We start from the raw sequence: 27,669 nt of genomic DNA on the forward strand, positions 1-27,669 counted from the left end.
AAGATTGGTGTTTTCGCTAACTGCATCAGCGTTGTCATTTTATTTATTTTTAGTAGTACTAACGCTTCGTGCGCCACTTATGCCAGCAACCTTTTTCTACGCCATTGTTCTTTAAATGGACTCGAATCGAATTGCAAACTTGCAAAATTCTCTTTTTCCTCCACCGCCTTTGTTTCTAATGTCCTTGTTGCAGTTTCAATATTAATGAGCTTTGAGAGCATCAAAGCTATAGATGTGCTTCGGTCTTTCAGTTTTCATTTATTAGCTCGTACGTGCCAATGCAATAGTCAGCGCTGACATGGTGTTGGGATTTAGCTCCTGGACCACTTGCCCAATTATACATTTTTTTTTTTTAGATTTTATTTATTTATTTATTTATTTATTTATTTATTTAGTCAATCTCTCATAGACGCTACCAAGATTTCACTTGGGTGGTTGTCTTCTTACTTTTAGATATTCTCTTTTGTATTAATGAGGAGTCTGACGATGAGACTTCTGAATGTGACTGGCTTTGTTGTTGGATTCAAAGTACAGCCGCACTTTGTGGGTTTGTTTCTCCCGCTTTGTTGACCTTTATATAGTGATGGGTAATGGCTCTACGTTACGAACAGTTAATATTGGGTGAACTGCTTATTTCCACTCTTCTGCGTTTGTTTGAACTTTTGTTACTGCTTTCTAGGTCTGTCATTTATTTTCCATTCGTTTTGAGTAGTATTTGATGTTTTCAAAAGGTTGTCCGTTCTATTTGAGCTGTTAGTGGTTACTTCATTAGTTATTCTTGTCAAGTCTTGGAGCAGTTTATTACCCACTGCTAGGGAGTTTTGCAGTTTCAGAGAAGTAGCCCCTTCCACTTGTACCCATTTGGGTGCTTCTATACCTGGTAATCTTTCTACCACCTCATATCCAAAACTCTCCACACTAGAATTAGGTGTACTTTGAGGCGAGAAAGCACGGGCCGCGGCCTGGGGCTGATCAATTATTGCCACTGATGGCACTGTTCTCGTATTAACGTTCTTGTGATAGACGTTCCTTAGGCTTGGTGTATGCCAGTGTATATGTGTATACAGAAGCCAAGGTAATTTCTAAAGACTACAATGGCTTACGTGTTCCAGCTCGATATAATTGAGATGTTCCCTGAAAAAATCCAATTCGGCTAAATCAGTAACTGAACAATGTGTACCCAATTCAAAACTATATTGCAGTGATCGCCCTAGACGTTGTCTTTTCACCTGAAATCAATAAAGCGTGCCATGTAGGAGGCCACTAATATCTCTTCTGAAAAGACGTATCCCCTAGCGTCCAATTCCGCTAAGCATGGCAAAAATAAATCCAGTCTACTGAGTAGAACGACACTTTAACAGTATCTATTCATATAGTTTTAAATTGGGTGCACATTGTCAGGTACTGATTTAGCTGAATTGGATTTTCTTCAGGGAACATCACAATTCTATTGAGCTGGAAACTTTGTAGTCTTGAGAAATTACCTTGGTTGTGTACACACACATATACACTCTGGCATGAATGGAATACAGGATCAAGCATGAACTCATAGCACTTTATTAATGGTGCCCACGTTGAAAAGGTGAACTGCACAAATAATAATAGCACAATGGAGCATGAATTTAGAAGTACTGCACTGGGGTTTGGCATCCACCCAGTTTTATGCATTAGTCACCTGGTGGGACTGGAGCACTTTCAGGCACCGCCATAATGTAATACCAGACTATGTTTATTTGAAATATTCAAACATTTTGTTTTATGGTCTTATATAGCATCGATGATACACAGAATGCTTTGCAATTAATTTTTCTCTATTTTCTTTTTCTGTCGTATGTGTTCTTAATATACATTTTTTACTGTGCTGATTGCATCATTGATTACGTTGTGTGGGAACAATGACAAATGTGGGATTCTATTCCATGTTTGCTATTGCTGTGCAACCATTATGATATTTCTCTATGTGCATGATATTCATGTGGACACACGACTGGCTACAACAAAATGTGACATTTGAATCATGCCCGTTTTTCTCTGATCTTCCCCTTTTGATGCAGGGAATCTTTTTGCTCTGAACTTATGGGGTTCTTTTCTTTATAACAACATGAACATTTTATGTTTTCTAGCCATTTGGTTGTACTTGTCACATAGGCCCTGCCTTGAAAAAGACCCAAGAGGGTTGAAACAAGTGTTGGCTTCCAAGAGGGCCGCACATATGATTCCCATATGCTGTATTAAATAATTAGCCCAACAGGGGCAAGACACTGCTATTTATGGTGTTTTTTGAATTTCTATTCACTTTCAGTGATTATTATCTAGTGTGGATATATTGATCAATATTAGCATATTGATATTGATTCTGTGTCAGCGCACACCCTATACAAACTCCTTTCCCTATTAAACTGTTATTTGCAGGTTGGGATATCCCTGCAGTTGTATGGGGGTGCAGCAGACTGTATTCTTTGAACTCTGCCTCATTTTTCTCTATACACACTTTACCCTTGTGCTCATTACTTGGTTAGTCCCACTCTGAATACACAAGAGTTGGCGTGAGGACGCAGCCTTGCCTCACCACCGTTCTGATGTTAAAGGGGGTGGTTGTGTCTCCACATAGATTCCAGCATACTGTACATGTTGTTGTATAGAGTTAAAATTGCTTGATGGAAGGGGGTAGACATGTCCAGATCATCCATGGCTGCCCACAGTTTATTTCTTAGAATTTGATCAAAAGCCAATTTTTGTTTTGTCAAAATATTTTTATTGAAATATACTATAAACATGAATTCATCGAACAAGAAAACGTGGAGGAAAAATAGAAGCAGTTACAAATGATCAGCGCATCAACATTTCATTTTCATCGTTATAATTCATACAATCTATATAATTTCATCAATAACAGGCAACTTAAGAAGGGGTTTAGCGAAACATAACGTGAGAGCTAATAGCAAGAAAGGGGGAAAAAAAAAAAAACCTGGTAGATAGAATCAATAAATGCAGGAAATTGTTGTAACCTCTACAGACGCCACATTAGTTCAGTCTATCGCCTGGGCATTGCCAAATGTCCGTGCTGGAAGTACGTCCGGGTTTCAGAAGGTATTTAAGCAGTTTAGGTTGAAAAAACATATGCTGCTTCTCGGCAACGTGCTCTAGGAATGGTCCCCAGGTTTTTGAGAATTTAGCTGTCTTGCCTTCCATTGTGGCCGTTAGCTTTTCCATACCCAGCAATTACCAGATCTTAACCCACCAGTATGCTATATGGGGGCCCTCTGTGTCTTTCCAGAATCTGGCACGGTTGAGGCGGGCTGCCATGAGCAAGTGAGTGATCAGGTCCGCTCTAGGACCCGACTGTGGGTATGATCCGTCATCCGGAGTATCTCCCAGAAGCATTATAATCGGGTCCATGGGGAGGAGAGCTCCGCAGATACCTTTAATCCTCGATCTAACCTCCAACCAAAAATACTGGATGATCGGGCAGTGCCACCACAGATGGCCAAGGTCCCCTCTCTCCCCACATTCATGCCAGCAGGTGTCGGGATAGTCGGGATTAATAGCATGCAGTTTCTGCGGGGAAAAGTACCAACGAAAACATATTTTAAGCGCACACTCCCTCATTGTCGTGCATCTAGAGGCTTTATGAGCTCTACCCCATATCCTCTGACAGGACTCCTGGGTGATGCACACTCCCAAATCTCTCTCCCAGGCTAACGTATAGGGCATTTTCTCCTCCACTGGATCCCCCCCAAAAGGCGATAGCACGTGGCTACCCTGCGAGTATGTTGGCCTTCAACCATCGTCAGCTCCAATCCCGTGGGAGACCTAGTGGCAACCTTTTTTACATTTGGGTTAGTAATCCACTGGTGGAGCTGCCTGTATCTAAACCTCTCGGTTTCTGGGAGGTTGAATTTCGCTTTACAATGGGCGAAAGTTAGGGGGGAGTTGTCGTCATAAAGTTCACCCAGCCTTATGTGTTGGGTTGGAGCCCAGTCGTGAAGGCCGAATTCTGCATTACTGGAGACAATGGGGCCAGGCCCGACGAAAACCCTCTTTGGGCGCTGGATCTATCCCAAGAGCGAAGTGTAGTTTTTGTGGAAGGGAGGAGGGGTCCTCTGTAATTACGCGCTTCTCGTGGGATGAAGGGCAGATGACCCAGGGGTATCTCCGTGGGATGCTGTTCAATATCCTGCCATTTAGGGGGCTCCTTTGGGTGGGACCAACTCAGAATAGGAGCTAACTGGGAAGCGCAAAAGTATCTAACCACCGAGGGGAGGCCCAGTCCGCCCGTCAGTCTGTCCCGGGTTACGAGCTTACACTGGATACGCAGAGTTTTGTGCTTCCAAACAAAGCGGCTTATTTCTATCTGAAGATCTATGAGGTCTCGGTCAGGGATCACTATGGGAAGGGCCTGAAATGTATACAATAGCCTCGGGAGTAAGACCATTTTGATAGCGCTGATTCGACCCAGCCAAGAGATTTCCTGCAGTGACCATTTCCGAAGAGATTCTTTAGCTTTTTATTAGTGTGGCGACATTGGCCTTCAGGAGACTCGCAAAGGTCGGGGTTAGATGTATTCCAAGGTATGTAATGGAGATGTTCTTCCAGTTAAGTGGGTAGATATCCTGTAGGGAGTTCAGGGTATCGGAGGATTCCGATAAGTTTAAACCCATTGATTTGGCCATGTTTATTGTGAATCCCGACATCCCAGCGAATTGGGCAAGGAGGTCCATGAGGGGAGGGATTGAGGTTCGGGCCTCTCTCAAGAAACGGAGAACGGCATCCGCATATAACGCGATTTTATGGCATTGATTTCCGACGAGAAAGCCTTTAAACTCCGAGTGAAGGCGGATGTGCTGGGCTAGGGGTTCCAAAGCTAGGGCAAACACCAATGGAGAGAGGGGGCACCCTTGTCTAGTTCCTTTACCCAGAGGAATTTGGGTCGACCATTGTGAGTTCATTCGAATTTGGGTTGAGGGGATGTGAAAGTTTGAGAGGATTAGTTTAGAGAATTTCGGGCCAAATCCAAAGCTCTTCAGAACCAAATTCAAGTAGTCCCAGGCCATGCTATCAAAAGCTCTATGGGTGTCTAGGGACAAGAGAGACAAAGGGCCCGGGATTGTGGAGGCGAGGGAGATTAGATTTATTGCCCTACGGATATTATCATGTGCTGAGCGCCCAAGAATAAATCCGGTTTGGTCCCTATCTACGATGGACGGGAGAACCTCCCCTAGACGCTGGGCTATAATTCTTCTAAATCATTTTGCATCCGTGTTAAGCAACGCTATAGGGCGGTATGAAGTACATTCCGGAGGGTCTTTCCCGGGCTTTAGGATTAGGGTAGTGGAGGATACAGCCATAGAGTGTGTGACCGAGCCAATCTCCCACAGATGATTAAATAGCTCTGTGAGGCGAGGCGTGAGCTCGGACGAGAAAACTCTATAAGAGAAAACCCTTCCCTTGGGGAGCTTTCCCCAAGGGAAGGGCTTTGATGGCCATTTCAACTTCTGTGCGGTTATCAGGGCTTCCAAGGGCTCTCGCAGGGCCTGAGGAAGTTGTGGGAGATTTGCTCTGTCCAAGAAATCCTTAGAGACTTGCGAATTCCCTAGGTGAGGGGTGGCTTGTTCATTAAAGAATTTCTCAATAATTTGGAGTTTGCCCTCCTCTGTATGGACACACCTACCCGTCTCATCTCGCAAGGCGTCTATTCTATTTTGTCTATTCTGTTTTTTTAGCTTAGCCGCGAGAAGTTTGTTAGCTTTGTTCCCCTTCGAGTAGAAGTATTATTTGGTAAGCATCATAGAGTAAGCCGCCTTTCCCATGTGATGCGCTCCCAGCGCCCTCTTTGCCACTCGCAAGTATCTCAGGGAGCAACGAGAGCTTTTTGTTTTATGTATCTCTTCATCTGTGGGCTGCTTCTTCTAAGTGCGTTTGCAGTAATTTCCTGGCCTTCCCTCTCTGTGCCACCTGTTCAATCAGATGCCCCCTGATAACCGCCTTGCATGCATCCCATAGTGTCCCTAAACTCACGTCGCCCGTATCATTCTCCCTGAAATAAGATTCCAAGGTTTCCCTTAAATGGATATGGATCAATGGGTCGTCTAGTAAAAAGTCATTCAGCCTCCAGGGGGGCTTCCGAGGTGGGGTTGCCTGGAATGAGGAAATCGTGAGCCTAACCGGTGCATGATCAGAGAGAGCCTCCGGCAAGATCTCAACCTCTTTCACCAAGGGGATCAGAGAGTCAGAAATGAGAAACGCTTCTAACCTGGAGAAACCCCCGTGGACTGCCGAAAAGTAAGTATAGTCGCGCTTTTTCTGATGACAATAGCGCCAGATCTCAATAAGGGAGTGTTCCCGCAGTAGAGTAGTAAGGGCCCTGAAGTTATTCTTATCCACAGACGATGGGGGTAGGGTTTTATCTACCAGAGGATTTATAACAGCATTGAAATCTCCCCCCAGATGAATCTCCCCATCTGCATGGTCAAATAAGGCCTTAGATAATTTTGCAAAAAATATATCTTGTTTGACGTTGGAGCATATATTGAGACCAATGTGATTTTGCGTCCATCTAGTAATGCCACAACTAGTAGATATCTCCCTTCTTTATTTCGGACCACCTCCAACGTCTTAAACCGGGTACCTTTGCGAACCAGGATGGCGACACCTCGTTTTTTATGCCCACTAGAAGCAAAACATTTTGTGGGGTATAGCTTATTATTGAGGCGTGGTTCATCAGCAGGGCATAAATGGGTTTCCTGCAGGAATAAGAGTGTTGCCTGCAAAGTTGCTAGTCTATGAAAAGACACTTTACGCTTTAAGGGGGAATTTAGGCCTTCACACATTAAGTGTGACGCATGTGATATTCGGCGCCGCCATCCCAGGTTCGGTCTGATCCCCGTGCTCCATATTAAAGCAGTCAGTCGTTCCCATTACAGCTCCTTGTAGGTGTAATCCAGCATAAGGAGACCACGTGATCTCCCGCAACGTCTACCAGTGTGGGGCTGAGCATGTGTGGTGCGTGGTAAGTGAGGTCGAGGAGCAGTTTTATCAGGACCATAAGGGAAGAGGAAGTAAACAAAAAGACAATGAAGAAATTCAACACAAATAAATAACAGATTAGAATAGGTAACAACCTTGAAAATCTAGCTATGCCTGAATCCTAAGTTAACTTTCTCTCATCAAAAAACATTTTGGCCGCAATCCGCTCAGGCGCCCAGATCTGCCCATTAAAACGAACTTTGCGGCCCTTAGCCATCCCACAATGAATCTTCAGGCGTTATAAGAAGCCAGTGTGTTTCAGAACGTAGGCGGGGAATTGCAATCAAACTGCACAAGGAGGCAATGATACCAGTCAAAGCTCCCCGAAGTAAATAACTAGAAAAGTTTCTACTCAGGAGGGGCATCCCAGAGCTAATAACTATAAGAGGAGATGAAGAGCAGAGTCCATCTGTACGCAGAATAAGCAGCCTTAATTCAGGTGAGTGTCCGAATCAACCATTCGCCAGATTATCTCCCTCCGATCCCAGGGAGATTTCAGAAGAATCTCGATCCTCAGCTCTCCTCATGGTTCCCTTTTCCTGTTGAGAGGTTGATTCTAGATGGCGCCACCCTCTGGGCTTCCTCCGTTTGTCCTTTGGCGTGGAGGCAAAGGTCAGCTCAGCCGAGGCCTGGGTGCAAGAGTCCGAGGGATTTGTTTTGGATGTCTCTGCCATCAAGGCCTTGGCTTCTTCCTCTGAGGAGATCATGTAGTGTTGATTGTGGAAGTCGAAGAGTAGTTTACAGGTTTAGCCCCAGCGGTATAGAATTTGTTTTAGATCTCAGCCAGGCCGTCACATTGTGTAGCCGCCTTCTGTTAGCAAGTGTGTATGGAAAAAGATCCTGAAAGAGCTGGACAGTCGCGCCCGGAACTGCACTGCTGCAGAGTTCCTGGCGGCTGACATGATCTTTTCCTTCTGTGGAAAGAAGTGCACATGAGTGAGGACATCTGGAAGAAGGTTTCTTTTAAGCTGAACTGAGGAGTAAACTCGATGGGTTCTGTCTAACAGTTCTTCAGATGGGGGGATGTCCAGGATGGATCTAAATAGCGCCTCTACGTAGCCAGGCAACTCCTGATCAGGAAGCTGCCGTGGGACACCGCAAAGGCGGACATTGTTTCTTCTTGACCTATTGTAACGCTTATCTTGGACTCCGAGGGGACACCACTCCTGAAGAAACTGTGACTCTTCTTTGGGTGCGCTGCTCTATCTGTCCACTACACTATCTTCAATGAAACCTGAAATGTATAGAACAAATGAAGGGGGAGGTTTATCAATAATTAATTCAAGCTAAATACATGAGTGTTGAACTTCCTCTACCAATCACTCCTTCCTTTACTAAGTTACACTCCTCACCTCAGCTTAGGTTTTAATGGGCTCTCCATCCTGCTTCTGCGCAGGGGTGCATGTTCTGAGGAAGGAGACTGTTTGACTGGGAAAAAGGGGGGAAAACAACCTTTGGAAGGAGTGGATGAAATAGGCCAAATTGAATTTCAATGGAAACTTCTGCTCCCGAGCAGGGCTACTCTGTTGGAAATAGAATGCAAATGAAAACCCCAGGAGCTTAAAGGTATTCAAATGTGCTTACTCCAATGCTAAAGAGGTGTTACAATTACAGGTAACCATTCGCTAAATACCTAAAATAATTCTACTGAACGGGAAAGCGTTTCTTCCTTCTGTCAAAGTTTCACCTCAAAAAACGCTATTCTCCAATCCTGAGCACTAACCAAGCGAATTTACGTTCCACTAGAAGAAACACGGAAAAAATGATTGGAACGAAAAGTAATAAACCCTCACTAAATAAACATGCTTCCCAACATGGAATAGAACGGATAGGCAAACGTGTCACTGAAAAGTGTTCGCAGGCATTCTCTAAAACTAGAATCCTCTCATACACATGAATCTCCAACGCACTTGAGAAGACGCGCGTTGCTAATGCCAAAACAAGAGGCTAATGAGGGAACACGATAATACACACTCGCAAAAATGAATTGCTACTATATATTTACATGTACAAACACGTTCATTATACTGCAATACTTGGTGAGTCGGGGACGGAAGTGGCTTTCTACCAACACTTTCTGACAGAACGAACACCTGAATGGCAACGTGTGACAGGAGCGCCAGAAAAAATGTGCTACGAACATAAACAGGGCCACGGAACTGCAAGGAAGGGAACAAGGAATGGAGCCGGCAACACTAATGGAATTCTGTGAATCACGGGGTCTGTGGAATTTTAGTCAAAGGCTAAACGCGGTAAGCGCCCACTGCAAAAGGCAGAGAAGACGCGAAGCGCTGCACAACAGGGAGGAGGGGCTTAAGTACTCGCAGAGCTGCCACAACTAGACCAAGCTGCAGAATTCAGGGAAGGCAGCCTGGCGGCCATATTGGGTGATGAGGATGCGCCTGAATGATAATGGCCCACCATGTTCTTTCTACCCATAGACCAGGAATGGTAAGCCACTAACCAAGACCTCTTGGGGCACATCTAAGGGGAAACCCAGTGGTCACGACACCTATTTTCAAGGTCCGCTTGTTTCGCCCAGACATCCTCGAAATGCTCCTCGATGGTCTTCACTTCTCAGCCAGAACTTCAACGTCGTGTGTGTTCACATGTTTCATTTTCCAGCTTGTTAACCCTAACCTCCAGGCCAGTAAGTTGTGTTGTCAGGTCTGCCAGTGAACGGGCCAAAGTGTCCTTGAAGGTTTTAATTTCAGATTTAATTTCCAGAGTGATTTCTTGCTTGAAGGTTGTAAACATTGCTTCAAAGTCCTCTCTGGAGAGAGCCATATTCAGATCTTGCTCCAAGGCCGGTGGTGGATGTATATCTGCTATAATGGTGCGCGAGCAGGGTGGGAGTGCTGGTTGTGGTGCCAGGAAAGCCTGAATCGCCTGTGTTTTTTGCTTAGCAGCTGTTTTAGGCATAGCCGGGGGGCGCACAAGTTGGTTGAACCTGCAGATTCATTGACAAAGTATGAACCGCATCAAGGGCGAGGGGGCGAGCTTCCTCCTGTCGGAATTGGGGGTGATCCCGCCGCTTGAGCTGTGGAAAGCGGTGGGCTAGCTGTCTCTTCCTGTCGCCCTTGCCCTCCTTCAGTCTATCGTTGTCCCTATGGTCGCCCCCTCCACTCCTTTCACCCTCCCTCAGCCCCGCTCCCCCACACCTCATTTCTTTCTTCAATACAACTGTCTTTTTGGGTGTCAAACTTTCCCCTGCTCCAGGCCCTCCTACTGAGCTCTTTCAATTCTTCCCCATCCGTTCCTCCGGAGACCCGAGCCCTAAAGCCGAGGGGGGGTTCCAAGCTCGCATAATCCACCACAGAATATCCAAGGCCACCGTGGGGCTCAAACGCCCAGCAAGCACAAGGCACAGCCCCGGAGCCCCTGGACTCCCCAGCGTGCGCTCTGCCGCACAGGGACCCGTCCGCCGGGGGGGTGGGGAAGACACGGCAGCAGCTCCCCGGGATCACAGCACCAGGCAATCTCGCACAAGGCACGGCGCCGGGGATCCCCAGGGCATGCGGGACCGCCAGCCAGGCAGCGAGGGCACACGAAATAGGAACGAAGCCGCCGAGGGACCCCACCACACGCGCCCTGGTCGGAGCACCAGCACGCCTCCAATTCCGCTCCTCCAAGTGGCCGGGAGCTCCGGGGCGCGCAGCGAATATCACGAGGTTGCGGTGGGTCAGCAGGGGGCCCCAAATCACTCCTCCTCCCTCCGCACAGCACTCGAAGGGGGTCCGCTGAGCCGGGGGCACCTCGGTTCTGATTGGGCAACCCTCAGCCGCAGGAGTGCATCACACTGCCGAAGGTCGCAGCAGTCAACGGCGCCATCGCCTGCCGCCATTTTCCCCTATGGCGGGCGAGTAGATTTCAGGAATGAATTTCGGCTCCCGCCAGGCATCGCACGCCTCCGTTCAATCGCCACCGGTGCCTCAATGTGGGACGCGTTCACGGGGCAGGAATCGAGCGAAAATTCTTAGATTAACCCATAGAAAAAGCGTAATCCGGGCGCCTGGCTACAGAGCTCACAGCAAACACAGCCGCATTGCGTGCCGCTCAGCCACACCCCATCAAAAGCCAATTTTAAATCTAGGAACGCAGTATACAAATTCATCTTTCTCAGGAGACATATTTTTGATTAAACAAAGTATAAATGATCTACTGCGCTCATGCCAGGCCGAAAGCCTATCTGTAGATGGCGAATAACTTTTTTTCGCACACCCAATCGGCCAGATGATGGTCTTTGCGTAGATCTTGCCAACCGTGTTGATCAAAGAAATTGGTGTATAGTTTGCGGGATCATCACAGCCCCCTTTCTTGTACAGAGGTACAATTAACTCAGTTGCCCAGGAAACTGTGACTGCTCCTAGTTCTTCAACTGTGCTAAATAAGCGATGGAAGACGGGAGTCCAAACATCGGTTTCTTTCTTAAATGTATCGGTGGGTATCATATCTGGGCCAGATGCATTTCTGACCATTTCTGTTGATTGATCACATCCTTTAGCTCTCTCGAATTCAATCTTAGAATTGGTTGCTCTAACTGGGATTCTAGGATGGAATAATCATTGCCAGCTTGGCATTCGCCATGTACGAAACCTTCGGGCTCAGAGTAAAGTCCTGCAAAATAGTTCAACTAAACGTCTTCCAGGATATTACCCTGGATTTTGTTCCTATCATCTGATACAGACTGCTAATCTCACCCTTATTCATATATTCAGAAGTCTTAAGTGTCTGTGTTTGAGACTGCATCTAAAAGGCCTGCCATTTCTTCTCTGCAAATTATTTGTTTTCCCTCCTAATCAATTCCTTATCGGATTCTCTCAATAACTGCAGAATATGCCTGTTAGGCCTTCGATATTCCTGAGCTCTGCTATAATTGCCTTCTTTTGCCTGATGACAATTGTTGCCAAACCAACTAGACTGACGAATAGCAGAAGTATATACTTGCTTCCTGGGTTTCGTAACAAAGGGCTTGATCTGCTTGATGATTTTGTTTTCATATGCTAAAATTACCATGTGGTTGCTAGTGGGAAAGCCTTCCAATAAAGGTAAAATGTTGGCTCGACATTACTGTTAACTAAGTCAGGCAATTTTTATTTTCTGCCTTGTTTTATATAAAGAGGCAGATGATCACTCGGTTAGTTTGCATGACTTTTAAACGACCCCAAACTTTAGTGCCACTAAGCACCTAGTCAACATGTGTTTTTCCTTCCACTAACAAAAGGTGGCCTGGAAGGTTGATTGGCAGCAAATCTGCTATTGCACTACCTGAGTACTAAATTAAAAAGAATGCAAGCCATTTCCAAGGCTACCTCATGTGGCCTTTTTGAGCAGCGGGTCTTGAGCAGCATCCTCGCCTTCCAGTAAGCCATTCAGTAGCTCTAAGATCTCAAACTGAAGGTTAAAATCTCCTGCACGTGTATGTTTCTCTCTGCCTACTGCAAGTATTTAAGTGGTTGTAAATATTGAACAAGATGATGTAATTGGTACTGCCCATTCATATATGGAGCTCCTGCCCCTCATCGAAAACCCAATTCCTGGGCTAAGATTTCAGTTATGTAGCCCTCCTCCGGGGCAGTCACTAGGGCCCTTGGAAGCTGGTACATAAAAAGATGCATAACCTTGGAAATGCAAATCTGTTAAGGCCCAAGTTTCTGTCATACATATACATTTTGATATTTAATAAAAAATAAAAACAATCCTCATTCAGCATGTTCTTCACAAGTCCTGCGATGTTCGGTGAAATTAAGTTTTATTCCTGAGCTTTGGTTAAATGGTTATTGTGTCCTGCTGGAGTAGGGAGCTGTGCTATATTTGCAAATAGTCAGTCAATGGTATCCAAACCAACTCCCTGCTCTGTACATGCCAGTATGTTAAACTGTGGGTTGAGGATTCTCTCCTTGTTCCGTGGCCAAACATCCAATGTATTTATTGGTCATTTGTATGACGCTTATACACAAGTGTTTCCAGGCACCGCAAGACAAAAAGGTGGAGTGGGGGGGGAAACAACAATAGACTGTCCTAGTAGGCCTTGTGATATTCGGACCATTCAAGTGCAGCAAACCAGTAAGTGCAGGGGGAGGGAGAAGGACAGGGTGGAAGGGCTGGGGTAAACATGTGGGGTGAAGTGCAGGTAGGAAGGTCCCCAAGGGCTGGGTAAGTGCTGAGGGGAACCCAAGGAAGGCGTGTTCAAAGAGAAATCGGGGGGGGGGGGGGGGGGGGCCAGGTGTGTGGACCAGGAACAGGCTGGTCAGGGCAAGGTGCCTGAGGGCAAGTGTTGGAATTGGTGTGCTGGGTATGATATGATAGTTCATTTATATAGCGCCTATACACAATGCATTTCAAGGCAAGGGAGAGAACAAGGGAAAATACAATGACATTCTTACAGGCCATGAACAGTAAGGATGTAAAATATTGTACTCGGCCTGATGACATTTCAGATAGTGCAAGAGCTAAAACATAGATAAGGAAGGGAGGGCGAAGAGTGGGAAGGAAATTCAAACGAGCAAGCGACTACTGTACTAGGCCTGACGACACTTCTGGTAGAGCCGGAGAAAAGAAAAGGTGAGGGAGAGGGGTGCAGAAGGGACGGGAGAAACAAAACAAGCTACTATCGTACTAGGCCTGACGACATTTCAGATAGTGCTGCAAGGGGGAGCGGGGGGGGCGGGGAACTATTAAGGGGACGGTGGAGGAGACAGACGAGGTTGCCATCATACTGGGTCCAGGGACAATTCTGATAGAGTAAGTCCATAGAAGAAAGTAAGGGGAGGAGGGGAGGAGATGACTGGTCGGGGAGGGGAAAGGTAGACTGCCTCTGAGGAGGTGGAGCTGAAAGTTGGACTTCTTGGCAAGATCTGAGATGTGAGGGGAGAAGGGGAGAGCGGAGCCGATGAGGACCCTGAGATTTTTTTGCCTCACAAGAGGGAAAGGGGGTGGGCCCAAGGAGGGCGGCAAGAGAGTGGGAGGAAAGTTGGGAGCAGGTGTCCCAATGAGAAGGATCTCTGTCTTACTGGCATTAAGACAGAGATAATTAGCAGGACACAATGCCTGAATAGCAGTCGGGTATAAGAGAAGAGGAGGTGGGCCGGGGTGTGGAAGAGGGAAGCTTAAAGGCGAGTTGTGTATCATCAGCATAGCACTGGAAGTGAGGAGATAAGGTGGAGATCAAGTGGACCAGAGGGGCAAGGTAGATATTGAAAAGAAAAACCATGGCGATAGGATAGAGCCCTGAGGTATGCCGCAGGTATAGAGTGAGGTGGACGAGAGGAAAGGGCCCTGTTGTACCTGGGAAGGTCGGTTAGAGAAAAAGAGGTCAGCCATGCCAGTGCCTGGTCCGTGATGCCAATGGTATCACAGTCCATTTTATATGGGTGGTATGTTTGACCGTGTCAAAGGTAGAGGAAAGATCGAGAAGGTTCAGAGCATAGGGAAAGTTGGAATTAAGGTTTGAGAGCAGGACATCACAGGGGTGCTCAGGAGAGCAGTTTCCGTGCTTGTGGATGCTTTGAAGCCAGACTGGTGGTCGTGGAGACAGCCAACCGATTCGGTGTTGTGGGTCAGTTGGGGGATGACCAACTTCTCCAGGAGTTTGCCCAGGAAAGGCGTGATGGAGATAGGGCGATCAGTAGCCGGGCAGGAAGCGTTTGCACATGGTCTTTTTAGGAGAGGGTGCACAAGGCAGTGCTTGAGGGGTTGTAGGAAAGAGCCAGTTGCAAAGGAAGGTTATAGAAGTCAGCCAAGGCAGGGGCGAGAGAAGAGATGTTGTCCTTGATAGTTCCTTGAAGAACATGAGGCACCTGTTTGGAGGAGACTTTCATAGAACGAACTACTTTAGAGGCCTCACCTGGTGCAATGGGAGAGAAGGAGGAGAGTAAGTGGGAGAGGGGGCGGGCCAAGGGTGGCGAGAGAGTGGGGGGGTGGGGAGCTGGTTAGAGAAGGGTGAGGAGGGATGTCTTGCGTTTTGGTGAAGAAGTAGGAGGCCAGTGGTGTGCAGAGGGCTGGGATAGAAGAGGAGACTGTAGTAGGATTGGCAAGTTTCTTGGAGATTTTGAAAAGTTCAGCCATGCTGTTGGTGGCCGCAGAGATGTGGGCTTGGACATGAGTCCTCTTCTTAGAGCAGATGGAGAGTCGATATTGTCTTTGGAGAAGACGGCAGTCCAGTTTGTCAAAGGATGTGCCTGAGGCCAGTCATAGCTGTTCAGCACCTGAGCACTTGCGTTTCAGAGCAGCCAAGTAGGAGTCATACCAAGAGTTGCACTTGGAGGCAAGCTTCATGCGGATCCTCCTAACAGGGGCAAGGATTTCCAGCGTGTTGGAAATGTAGAGATGGAGGTCAGCAAATGCGGAGTCGGTATGAGAGTCGAGGGAAGGGGTGGGAGGAGGAATAAAGGCGGCGACGCATGCAGTGACTGACACACGCACGCTTCATCGTTTGAATGACGGGGAAGGAAATTGGCAGTGCAGGTACAGGCATCGCCGGGAGAGGGGGCAGGGAGCTCCAGATGGGAGGAGAGGAGAGAGTGGTCAGACCAGGACAGAGGAGTAGTTAGATAGTTGGAGAGAGGGATGTCAGTGGAGATGAACGCATCCAAGATGTGTCCGGCAGAGTGGGTCAGACCAGTGGGAAGTATAGTGAGGAAGAGAGTCAGAGGTCACGGAAGAGTACAGTGGCCGAGTCCAGAGAGTCGAGATGAATGTTAAGTCCCCAAGGAAGAGAGGTTTGGGGGAGGCCGGCCCATTCAGAGAGGAAGAGGGGCTAGGTCCAGGGGGCCTATAGTAGCGTGAGTGAGTGATAGGGTAGGAGAGACACCCAGCCTACTGAGGAGGCTTTCAAAGGAAGAGTAGGATTGAGTGGGCATGACAGTGGCCAGAACCCATTCAGGGAAGATCAGGGCCACACCACCCTCAGCTAGGGTAGGTCTTGGATTGGAGAGGATCTTGTAGCCATTGGGGAGAAGAGTCAAAATCAGTGACAGTGCTGGCGTTGAACCACATCTCAGTGAGAGCCAGGACGTCAAGGTCTTCAAGGAGGTGACAGATGTCAGAGGAATGTTTGACAGCGGAGTGTGAGTGTAGTGTAGCTAAGGGAAGCTGATTGCCCCCCTTGAAGATCTTCCTAGGTGGGTGCAGGGGCAGGGTAAAACCCTCAGAGGAGGTGGAGAGGCCAGAGCGAGGGGGTTGGCAGGACAAAGGAGGAAGTTAATGAGAGATCGGAGGCGCCTATCAAGGAGGGGCAGGTTGGGTTGAGAGACTTGGGCCATGATAGTGCCAGTCCGTAGGTCTGAAGGAGTGATGAAGAGGATGTTGGTGATAGTCTGCCTGGAGGAAGCATGGACGTAGTTGTCAGCAATGGGCAGGCCTGGTTTGGAGGCCAGGAGACCCTTCTTAAACTATTTCCTTCCAGACTTTGAGAGAGAGGTAGGATGATAGGTGTTAGAGTAGCAGTTAGAATAGATGGGGAGATGGAGAGCACCGTAGAGGGGTGGTGGACGGAGGGAATGCCCAGGGGAGGGAGGGAGATGGGTTGATGAACAGTGCATGAAGAACTCGCCAGGCAGCCAGGTAGGTACAGATGAAGGTGTGCATTAGGAGTGGTTCAAGCAAGGGCAGCAGATTTTAAAATACCCAGATTTGGGGATCAACACAGGATCGATGTGATTCGATGTTTGAAAAGCCAGTTAAAGCCGTATTTCACAGTTAAAATGCCAACATTTGATGCACTTGCTGTTTAGGGCTGTGCCATTTTCAATTTGCTTTGGGACTGTGTGCATGTACTGGTTGATCACCAGGACTAAAAACTGTTATTTTTTTTTTGTTTGCAGAAATACTGACTAAATTATTTTAAAGTTTGGCCCGATTGGATATCTGATGTTAACTGAGGCGTTATGTTTCTGGAGCGATTGTCTTATACTCTCGGTCATATTTGCAGCAGACGGATTTATGTGAGAAAGCCTCAACGTACATTTTATGAATATGGTTTGTCTCTCATGTTTTGGGAAATGTGCTTAACTTGGCTGATGTCTCGGCTTTGCATGTGCGATGGTATCTGGGGACGGGGCAGTACATTAAGTGAGTAAGACATAGCTATTGTGTCATTGTCTGACCTTAAAGCTCTTTTGGAAGGAGGATATGTAGCAGTCATTCAATTTAATTGAGAGCTGGATCGCACTATTGGAGCCAACGTTTTTCTTGAATTTATCTGCAGAGAGTTATGATTTAATAGCATCTTCTGTACAACCTCCCCCCCCCGCCCCCATTTAAGTCAAATATTCCGTACATTTGTAAACACCACCTTCTTTCTGAGAGCTGCCAGAGATCGTTCCATATTTTGGCAAAGCAACTTGATTACAAATAGTGTGACATCCTGAAGTCTGCCCTACCTCGTGGCTGGTTACAAGGACAAGTGGTTTATTAGCATTTGCTAAGGCGGACGGGGGTGGATCAGATGTTGTGGCCTCATCTAAATCTGGCAAGTTGCTTAGCATGAATCAAACCGATATATTACAGGCCAAAATCTCATCATTAATTGCAGTGCCTTCTGACGTTTTACAGTGCCCTTGTTAGTTGTGACAGTTTTAGGAATAATGTTATGGTGTGACACAGAAGGGATGTAAAATGTCCATCTTTCTGGCCTTTACTTTCTAGGGATTTCAAATTCATCAAGTAGGCCATTGTGCTTATTAGCTGCATGGGCCGTTAGTTTGCAAACAGTAAAACCGTACATACAGGCTTATTTCGAGTAGTAGCCACAGACCCATCGGTGCTCGCTGGTCTGTCATCTTCAATCATTAAAATATATCTCTGCTAATAGTTATTTGTGATGTGTCTTTCATGCTTCGTTGCTCAGGCTTAGCTGCTCTTGAATCGGAGGGGCCATTGGTTCTGCCTGAGTCATTGAGGGTATATAATAAATCTTGCATTTCGCTAATTAACTTGTTCGCCTCCCTTACAGGTTTCATGATGGTGCGCAACTTCTTTTCCCACAGCATTGTGAGGTGAAAGGCTGCTGGTGGCCTTTCATTGTCACCATATTAAGTACTGGAAATGCCAAACTAGGATGTTGTTGGTAATCAATTATTGAAATAATGGTAGGGTTGTTTTTAATAAGGCAATCTGCCAAAGGAGAGGGGTGGGGCACGCCACAACAGCTTTAGGAGCTGCCCCCAGAGTCAGACTCTCCCCTCCCCCAGTTCCCCCAAAATCCACAAGTTTCCAGACCCTCAGTTTCTCAAACAGGAAAAAGTTCAACCTTGAACAGTGAAAAGCCAGGATACTTGTGAAAAATTGTGCTGTATTTCAGCAGCAGACTCTGAAGAATATGATAGGTTGCAAAGTAAAATATCAGGGTGAAAACGCCCCACATCAGCTCTCAAGGCTCGAAGAACTCGAGCCAGTCAAGCCCCATTGTACCTCGCCCAGCAACTTTGCAGCCTGTTCACTGATAGATCCACACAGTAGAAGCCCAGGTCATAAAGTACTTGCATGCTGCGTTGGATACTGAGACAGAATATCGTGGGCAAAAAAAAAGTGTGTGATAAAAGTCATAGAGAACACTGTCATAATCCACAAACTGTGACTCCAGATCAGATACTCTGGCTTGTGTTGGAGGACGAATTCTCCATGACAACCGTGTCCTTCAAAGTAGTTCTTTATTACCTCAAGAGGCACCATGGAAAGCAGTCAACAGCGGTTTGGACCGCCCAGCGACAGCAGTGTATCCTGCATCCTAGTGCCGGGCATCAACGGTGCAGGCGAACAATAGCGGCCAACAGTGGACGTGCAGTTTTCGCAGGCTTCATTCCTGTGTAGAAGTACTGCGTGATGTCACACCCAGTGACAGCATTCTGTCTCCAGGTTCCTAGCGGCACTGCAGGGGAACAGCAGCAGACACGCCCTTTACTGGCCCTTTATATACCTCCCCTTCCTGTTAAGCATGTGGTCTCTGCTCCCATCGGCTACCTGAGTCAGCTGCTTCTCATGGCCAACACCTAGCTACTCTAATCTCTTATTCTTCTTTTCTGGACTGGGACTTCCCAACGAAATCTATCTTCAAAAGTGCCCACTAGCCCCGCCCCTTTTCAGTCTCCCATTTTCTTCCAGCCTGACATGCTCTTCTTTGTTGTTTGTTTGCTCTCTGTTCACCTATGGTAATGGTAAATGCATGACTGTGGCTAAATCTATGGGTTTTTCTTACGCAACACAAACTAACTAGTGTCCTCATCAGTCATTGGTGAGTGCAAAAGGAAGATCTATCCTCCATCCAAAGCTTCATCTGTTCTGTCCTTACCACTATCAAAATAAACTAAGGCACAGGAGAATGACTCCCTTCTCCGGTGGTCTGCTTTCCAGCAGAGAGCAGAGTCCCTTTAGTATTCGTTGGAAGTTCTTGGCAACTACTTTGACCAGTTCAGAAATAGGGCATTTCAGTTTCTCTGTCGTGTCTTTGACTCCCTGGTTTCCGCTTCTGAGGTTATTCTTCTCTCTCTTTTTTGTTTATTACACATATTACTTTTTCTTTACACAATGTCCACTCTTTTACTGGCTGGGCCAGCTAGAAAGACTCTCAAAAGGATTCTCGCTTTCCTCTTTAACTTCATTGTTACTGGGACGAGTATGAATGCTGAAGTAATGATTCTCCTTTCCTCTACCTCCTTTAGATTTACTGGGATGAGTATGAATGTTCTAGTAACGCTTCTTACTTCTTTCCACCTCTTGGTTTTACTGGGATGAATATGAATGAAGGTACCAGAGATTATTCTCTTGCTTCTTTACTGTTTTGTCCTCATTGATACTAGTCTCCCTCTCTCGTCACCACACTTTCCCTTGGACAACCTATCACTGGCTCCATCAGCTATCTTTCTCACTTCAATCGTTGCCTCTTTACTGCCTAGTTGTCTTTATGCTTCCCATGTGTGTTGCTTGTTTTTTTTTTGTGTGTTTTTGCACCACTGTACTACTTGTGACAAGCATGCACCCTACAAATACCCAGTAATATAACTTGCCTCAGTCTCTTTCTTTCTGCCTCCTATCCACTCTTCTCATCAATCTATCCCATCTGATCACACACCCACCTTTTATTGTGCTCACCTTGATCTCTCCCAGTCAGCATGGCCCTCTCTGCTCCCCACCACCCCTTTGTCACGTCTGCCTCTCGTCTCAACTTGTTCTACTAAAGCCTTTTAGCTTTCCTATTTCCCCCAGACTCTGTCTCGCTCATTGTAAGACTCGGCTACATTCCACCCAGTTTCACTATCAAACGCCAACTGTATATTTATCTTATTCATCTCCTAATCTCTCATTCTCTTGTCATATTCTTTCCTTCTTTCTATCAGCAAGTTTCCCTTCAGCTACTTTAAGTTGTTCATTCTGCCCCCATGTTAGACCATCTTTTTGTATTTAAAGTACTTGGACGAAGAACTACATCAGGAACATAGCTAATCCAAGTACTGGGATGAGGTGGGGCACAGGAGCAATGAAGAACACTAATAAGAAGGAACTGCAGCGATAGATAATTCTGCAAGAGAGTGATACGAGTCATCCTCCTTCTGGCAGTACTTGGCAGGGATGTGAACCAAGAGGGCCAAACCAAAGAAGAGAGAGACCAGGGTCGCAGACCCTCACAACACTCAGTTGGGTGTTGTAAGTGAGAAATCTGATGAGGTGACGACCAGGAGAAAGGGAGTCATCCTGTTCCCCCAGGTTATAAGAGATTGTGTTTTCCTGCTAACTTGGACCAGGAGGAAGGTCCAACAAGCCTGGCAAAGGTAGTCATTGCCCCAGGCTAAATTGATACTAAACACCAAGAGTAGGGAGGCCTTCTCCTCCAAAAAGGGAACATTGTGTATTATTTTGAACTTCGTGACCTGGGGAAGGGAACTGTCACACCATGTCTATTGTATGGAACATTATTTGGGAATTTTGGGACCTGGGGAAGGGAGTCATTGCGCCAGGTTGCTTGAGACTGAACGCCAGGAGAAGGGAGGCATTCTCCTGGGATCAGTATAGTGCTGCTCTATTTATTCATTTATAGTGTAAGTGCCAGAAGTCGGGTTTTCTTGACACAGGCAGTGGATACTTCTTCCTTTAATAGACATCGTGTCAGACACCATAGATCTTTAGTTAAGGCAGGTAAACCCCTCTTAGAAATAAGGAAAGATAGGTGTTCTCTTAATTTTTACTAATAAAAGTCTTTAGCCCCAAATATGCTACCTTTGTGTCAGAGACTTCTTCTGCAGCCTTGCACTGGGTGCACCTTGCATAGCTTTTGTATGTACTTAAATGCTGCTCCGGCATCAGAGAGAATGTCACCTCCGGGTGCTGCTCTGCTGCGATGTCGAAGCACAGCCATCACCACAGGTAAGGAGGGGTCCTGCCTGCACTCTTGCACCCGTGTTCGTCTGAGTGGGTCACCCCCCCTGGGTCACCCCCCCACCCTCTTTACGGGGCCACAACGCTGGCCCTGTCGCATAACACAATGATAGAAGAACAACAGTGGGGTGTAACATCATGTTGCTGGGGCTCAGCAAGATCTGTCAGGCCTGGAGTGTGTGCATTGTACAAAAATGGTTTACATAGGCTACACAGAATGGGACTAGGGAAAGCATGTAGATATTCTGCCACAACAACCCCCTGTTTGGTCATACTGTAAACAGGGTGTAGACCACAAAACATAATACAGAATATATCTGCCATGAATACACATACAGAATCCAAAATGGTGCAGTGTAATAGAATCGCAGAACAAAGGAGAAAACGGATACACTGAAAATACACACATCACACATTGGCGTATACAGTAACGTGACCATTCATGCAATAGCTATGAGTCCTCAAATGCTAACCTGTAATACCAGTTCTATCTCCACCTGGTCCTTTACCACCTCGAAGATCATCAACTTGGTGGCTGTGGTGTGAAGGCATCATGAAGCAAGACACCGACCACAGATTCGATGTTCCAAAAAAAATATCTATTTTGTTAAAGATCAGGATAGTTAGTGCAAGGCCTAACTTGGCCTATGCTAAGGTGGGATTAACCTACCTAAAGAAACTAAGGATAGTCCGAGTCAGTAAGTTCAACCCAAGTCTTTGTGTCCAAAACCTATGCTTTCCCTCGCAACTAAAACTAAACAACGTCTAGGGATGTCAGCAACAAAAGAAATAGTGTTCCAAATAAAACTTGGCTTAATTTCCAGCTCCCCCTCCCCAAGTTCAAAGCAGTTCCAAAAAGCCTTGGGGTTCCCTTCCCTAAGGCGGCAACACAGTTCACAATGTCTTGGGTTTCCTTTCCCCAAGAAATCAAATCTTCCAGCTTGTAAACTCACAATCATTTCAAATCTCTTATTTTGCAAACCCAGTTCCAGGTCAACTTTATAATCCTTTAGGTTCAATTGATTTAGATTGCTTTCTTTCACATTCACTTCAGCAATCTTATTCACAAGTGGTGATTCTTTCTTTTCATTCCGTGGCTTTTTCAGACAGGGTATCCTCGCTCTAGGCGCAGTTTTCGGACCACAAGGTCCACCCATTACAGGGCACGCAACTAATAACCATAGGCTCCTTGCCGACACTGTTTTGTTTCTTTCTCTGCACTTGTGCTTTGGTTTGCGTTCACTCTGAATTCTCCCGGAAAGTCGTTTGCCTTTGCCACAGTCTGTTCTTCCACACAATGTACTCTGTGGTGCTCATTCTCTTCCACCACCTTGCTTTCCCAATCTTCATAAGTGCTCATCACTTGCTTTTCACTTTTAGTTTGGTATTCAAAAATGCTTGCTTTCTAATCGCGTTCCTTTTCTTATAGTTCAGCGTTTGCTCGTGGTGTTCCCCATTACTTGCATACCTGTTTCAGTTCATCCATCATTAGCATATGCTGCAGGAGTTCCCGGTACGAGTGTTCTCTTTAATGCCATCACCGGTCCTCAGCGACTCCTCCGGGCATCTTCTCTTCATTCTCCAGTTGTTCATCAGCTCCAAGCACACTTCTCTGAAGCTCTGCGAGCAGTGCTCTCCTTCTGCAAATCTCGATGTGGGTTGCTGGTAGCTCCGCCCCTAATTCCCAGACGCTGCTGGTGGCCTGCAGCAGGAGTCTTCCGTGCTCAGCAGCTCTGGCTGTGGGCACCCGGCAGAGGAGACTCGGGCAGTCTCGACCCTCTAATGGCCTGCTTGGGCCCGGTGTCACAGGATCTCCTCTACAGTAACTGCTGTCCTGGCCTTCAGGCAGGACTCATCGACAGCCCTCTTCTGGGCAGGAATTCTCCCCTCTCTGGCCCGTCTCACCCAGCACGGCTTCACTCCTGCTGGTTTCCCCTTCCTTGCTGGTAGCTCCACCTTTTATGCACCTGTGACCTGTTAACAGGTTGCAGTTGTGAGCCCTTCAGTTCAAAATGCCTGACTACAATTACTTAGGTTCTCTGGACATGCCTGACCCTTGTAATAGTTTACAGGCCTCTTCCTCGTCCCAGTACTATAGGGGTCTGACTGAGGGGAACTATGCACAAATCTTGGTTGTTCTTTTACTATTTTGGCCCAATGTTTCTTGGAAACGATATTAGGGAGTTGATATGGCTTTACCGTCCCTAAATAAGGAAACGTCCCCCTATTTAACCTCTTCCTGGTGTCAATACATTGATGGTATTTTCCCAGGACATCTTAACAGGAAGAAAAGGGGAAAGGATAACAATACACCATAAATGCTGTTGGGGTGGAAGGTTCATCATGAAATGGAAATTGGGCATACCGTGTCTCACCCAAGGGCATCTCCCCTCCATTCACCAAGTCTCCTCTACCCAGTTAACCCTCCCTCGCATATCCAACCCCAGGGTCAGGATACAAAAGCGATGGCCCTTCCCTGGTCACCTGTGCAGCAAACATCTGGGAGAAGGAAGTGAGAATGCCCTTAGGGTCCTCACAGTGGGCATATGGGAGGCCTGCTTCACATAGCAATGTAGCAGGCAATGAACCAAGCATCCCAACATGGTGCGAGCTGCAATACGTTCTAGAAAGATTATACCATGCAATATGGATGGCCCAAGTGAGCCAAAGACACCCCGAATCCATGAGGAAAGGGACCAAGAGGCAGCTTCATTAGTGGCAATGAGGGTGGACCCAGTATCCCTGAGGCGAGTGATGTATGTTACCTGGAAGGAGTTATCAGGTGTCTAATTAATTAATTATTTTGCATGGGCTCCCTGTGTCCCCTCCCAGACCCCCCATGGGCGACTAACATAATCTAGTGCAATTCTGAAGAACCATTGCCTTATGCGCTAACTCCTCCGTATTTACCGCAGAAAGAGCTATTGCAGTATTGTTAGGAAACTTGTTCAAGATTGAGGGAGAGAGCATGGAGGTCAGCCCTGTTTACAGCCATGCCAAATCAGGGAAAAACACCTCCTATAACCTCTTTAATTGAATTTGAAAATTACATGGTATGCCTGAATGCAGACCCGAGGAAGACCATGGGGCAAGCCCTGTGCCATCCCATGGGGGAGCCATTGGTAGACAAAGGTCCCACAAAAATATGTTGTGCCCTTCAATGTGACATATATGTTTGACTTGTTCTTGTAGTTGCCCACAAATTAATTGTAGTTGCCCACAAATTAATTGAAGGAGAAAGTGTGTTGTCACATTTAAAGTGATGTCAAGTAAATGAACTGGGTAAAAACCAAGGAATTGTTCTATTTTGCACAAATTATGATGCCCATGGATGTGTAGGCCGTGGAAATCCTGGGAGGGAGTGAACCAGCCTTCCGTTACAATTGGTATGTGGCTCAATGTTAAGCACTGTGCACTTTGTTAATTCAGCGGGTACCAACATGGATGCTAGTTTTTCCCTAGTCACCTGATATGTCAGTTGTGTCAACATAAGTTGGCATCAAATTCCTTTGTGTGTTAGTGTAACTGTGGTATAATAGAGTATGCTTGTAATACAAGAAACAGTAATGTAAGTAAGTGGGCATTGCTTGCTGTATAATACTAAGCCAGTAATATACCAAAGGTCTCTTCTATTATTATAAAGTGTGTTTCGACAGGGTAATCCACACCATTCTGAAAAAACGAATAATGGTCATTATAACATGCTCTTATAAGATCCGAAGACTAATACAGAGGCATTTTTGGGTGTTGACAATCCTTACACTGGTTACCCTTAATCAATTTTCTCTAAATCGCTTTATATTTATTCTGTTGATTTGACTACATGTTAATGCTTTCCATCAGATCACGTTAATTCCTCGAATATACATTTATATATTTTATTTATATTAGTAATCAGTTATCGAACTTATACAAAATTCGAATACCTTTAAAACACAATCGAAGACAGCATATATCCATTTCACCATATATCTTCTTAAACCTCATTGTACATCCACAGCAATAATGTAACACCCATATTATACAATTTTAAGAAACTTTTAAAACTGGGTTACAATTCATGGTTCTAATATATCTTAAATAATGATAAATCTGCTAGTCTTCAATCCAGCATATTAAAACACATTTATACTTGTTATCTGAATAGGCATAAAAGACCTTCTAGAATCTTCATAAGATAGAATTATACTCCCCCAGTACTTATAGGCATCAGGAGCAACTTACTTATCGTTCCCCAAACTCTAAATAAAGCAAGTTGCATCATCACATTGTCAGTATTTAGGCAATAAGTCCAGAAGGCATCCGTTTTGATAGACTCATAACTATGTACGAGATTACCAAATATGGTCATTATCTCCGCGCCCATTCCCACACATTAAGTAAGTAAATGCTGTGCAGCCTTCAGTAGAACGCTACTCTTACAAATTCGACATGTAAGGGTTACCCACACAGCCAATTGATTTTAACCTTGGTTTCAATCGAAAATTCGGAGCTGATATACTAGGACATATTAGCAGATACCTCTGTGCTTTAAGATATCGATGGGTAACCTTAACCAGATCAATATAGGTTCTCAGACTACTAACATGTTAATAATTCTTAGTCCAATCCCATAAGCATATTTTATTGTATTTTTCAGCATACATTTCAAAGTTGTACTAATAGTACCCAGATTAAATTCCGGTGCTCAACCAATATTCTCAAGCCACTTCGTCATAAGCTTTGTAAAATCTTTCCCTTTATGCCTGGTACTGTCTTGACCATAGGTAGCCATCAGTCCTAGGAGCTGACATCGCAGCTTCATATTCATTTTCAGAAACAACATTCCCTGGTTTATTCTAACCCGACTTTTTAAAGACCCCAAGCCCAGCTCCAACCTAATATACTCTATCGATGTAGACTGGGCCAGGCCCAGGATCCATCTCCAAAAGTAACTCTCAATGGTATCCAGCCACCATAGATCCACCATAGCCAGGGCATCCAGCCCGTATAGCACCATCGTGCAATAGCATTGGATATATAACGTCAAAACTCCTTCCAACGAGAATCCAGCCACCTGCCTTGCAAACCTATGTATAAAATTAGTTAATGCCCTTACTTTCTTTTATATAACAATATGTAGGAGAGGAGCTCCTCTTTAAACCCAGGTATGGATATTTTTCTACCCTTTCTATAATACCAAGGCTGGTGTTAAACAAAGGACATTTAATATGATTAGGTGCAACAACCATCACCTTCGTCTTATCCATATTTATCACCAATTCGTTTATTTTAGCATACTCCACCAATTTTTCAAACATATCCTTAGCACTGCTCAGAGTAAAATTGAGCACTGCAAGGTCATCCGCGTAGAGGATGCACAGTACAGTACGGTCGCCAACCTTTGGACAACAGCCCATGATCTTGCTAAAAATTAGTGGAAGATCAGCCGTATATAAGCAATATAATAATGGTGCTAATGTACATCCTTGCTTAACCCCAGTATGGGTTCGTGTCAGGGCTGACGGTCTACCACTATCGTCCAATCGTATCTGCACCACCGTTTCATGATGCAGACCCTTAAGTATGCACAACAACCACTCGGGACAGCCCCACATCTCCCATTTGGCCCAAAGCTTTTCACAGCATACCCCATGGAAGGCAGTCTTGAAATCCACAAATATGGTGTACAAGGCAGCCCCCCACCCTCAGCGCCGTAGCATCCCGATGGAGCTTTTCCATCAATCGTATATTGTGGATAGTAGCACACCTGGCTCTGAAGCCAAGCCTGTCTGCGCATAACTCAGCATCTTAACATCAACCCACTGCTGCAAAGCATCTAAAACAAAGGATGCAAACAGTTTTCCAGTGGTGTCCAGCATAGAAAGTAACCTATAGTTATTTACAAGACTATGGTCACCTTTCTTATGGACAGGCACCAAAACTACCAGTTGCCATGAGGATGATATAGTCTGGGAACTGCATACCTCCTCAAATAAGATTTTCGATATCCAAGCCCACCGTCCAGGATTTAATTTAAGGACCACATTCCCTAATCCATTTGGACCAGGTGCCCTAGAACCATTCAATTTGCTAATCCTACTCTCAATCGCCGCAGTTCCCACTTCAACTGCCAACCAATCATCAGATATCTCAGTGGCAAATTACATCTATAGGATGGCTGTCCACTTTTAAGATGTTCAAGCCATATTACTTCTTGTATAGGGTTCATTATTTTCTCTCTAGCCCCACCCTTGGCTTTATTTAGGTTAGCGCAAACATCCTTTGTATTCC

At 45.8% G+C, this 27,669-nt stretch overlaps 1 protein-coding gene across 2 annotated transcripts in view; it reads left to right on the forward strand.

The window, feature by feature from the left end:
* ATG4B (autophagy related 4B cysteine peptidase) overlaps positions 1 to 27,669 on the forward strand; it is a 2,287,566-nt gene that overhangs the window by 21,614 nt on the left and 2,238,283 nt on the right. Inside the window, exon 2 of one of the 2 annotated variants that reach the window (XM_069618125.1) lies at positions 16,851 to 16,970. The exons of the other annotated variant lie outside the window; for it this stretch is intronic. The gene's annotated coding sequence lies outside the window, so the exon portion shown is untranslated. The remainder of the gene's footprint in view (positions 1 to 16,850; positions 16,971 to 27,669) is intronic. 2 annotated transcript variants of the gene reach the window in all.

Source organism: Ambystoma mexicanum, chromosome 10 (genome assembly GCF_040938575.1).
Source record: "Ambystoma mexicanum isolate Mex_15411 chromosome 10, UKY_AmexF1_1, whole genome shotgun sequence".
Taxonomy (NCBI): domain Eukaryota; kingdom Metazoa; phylum Chordata; class Amphibia; order Caudata; family Ambystomatidae; genus Ambystoma; species Ambystoma mexicanum.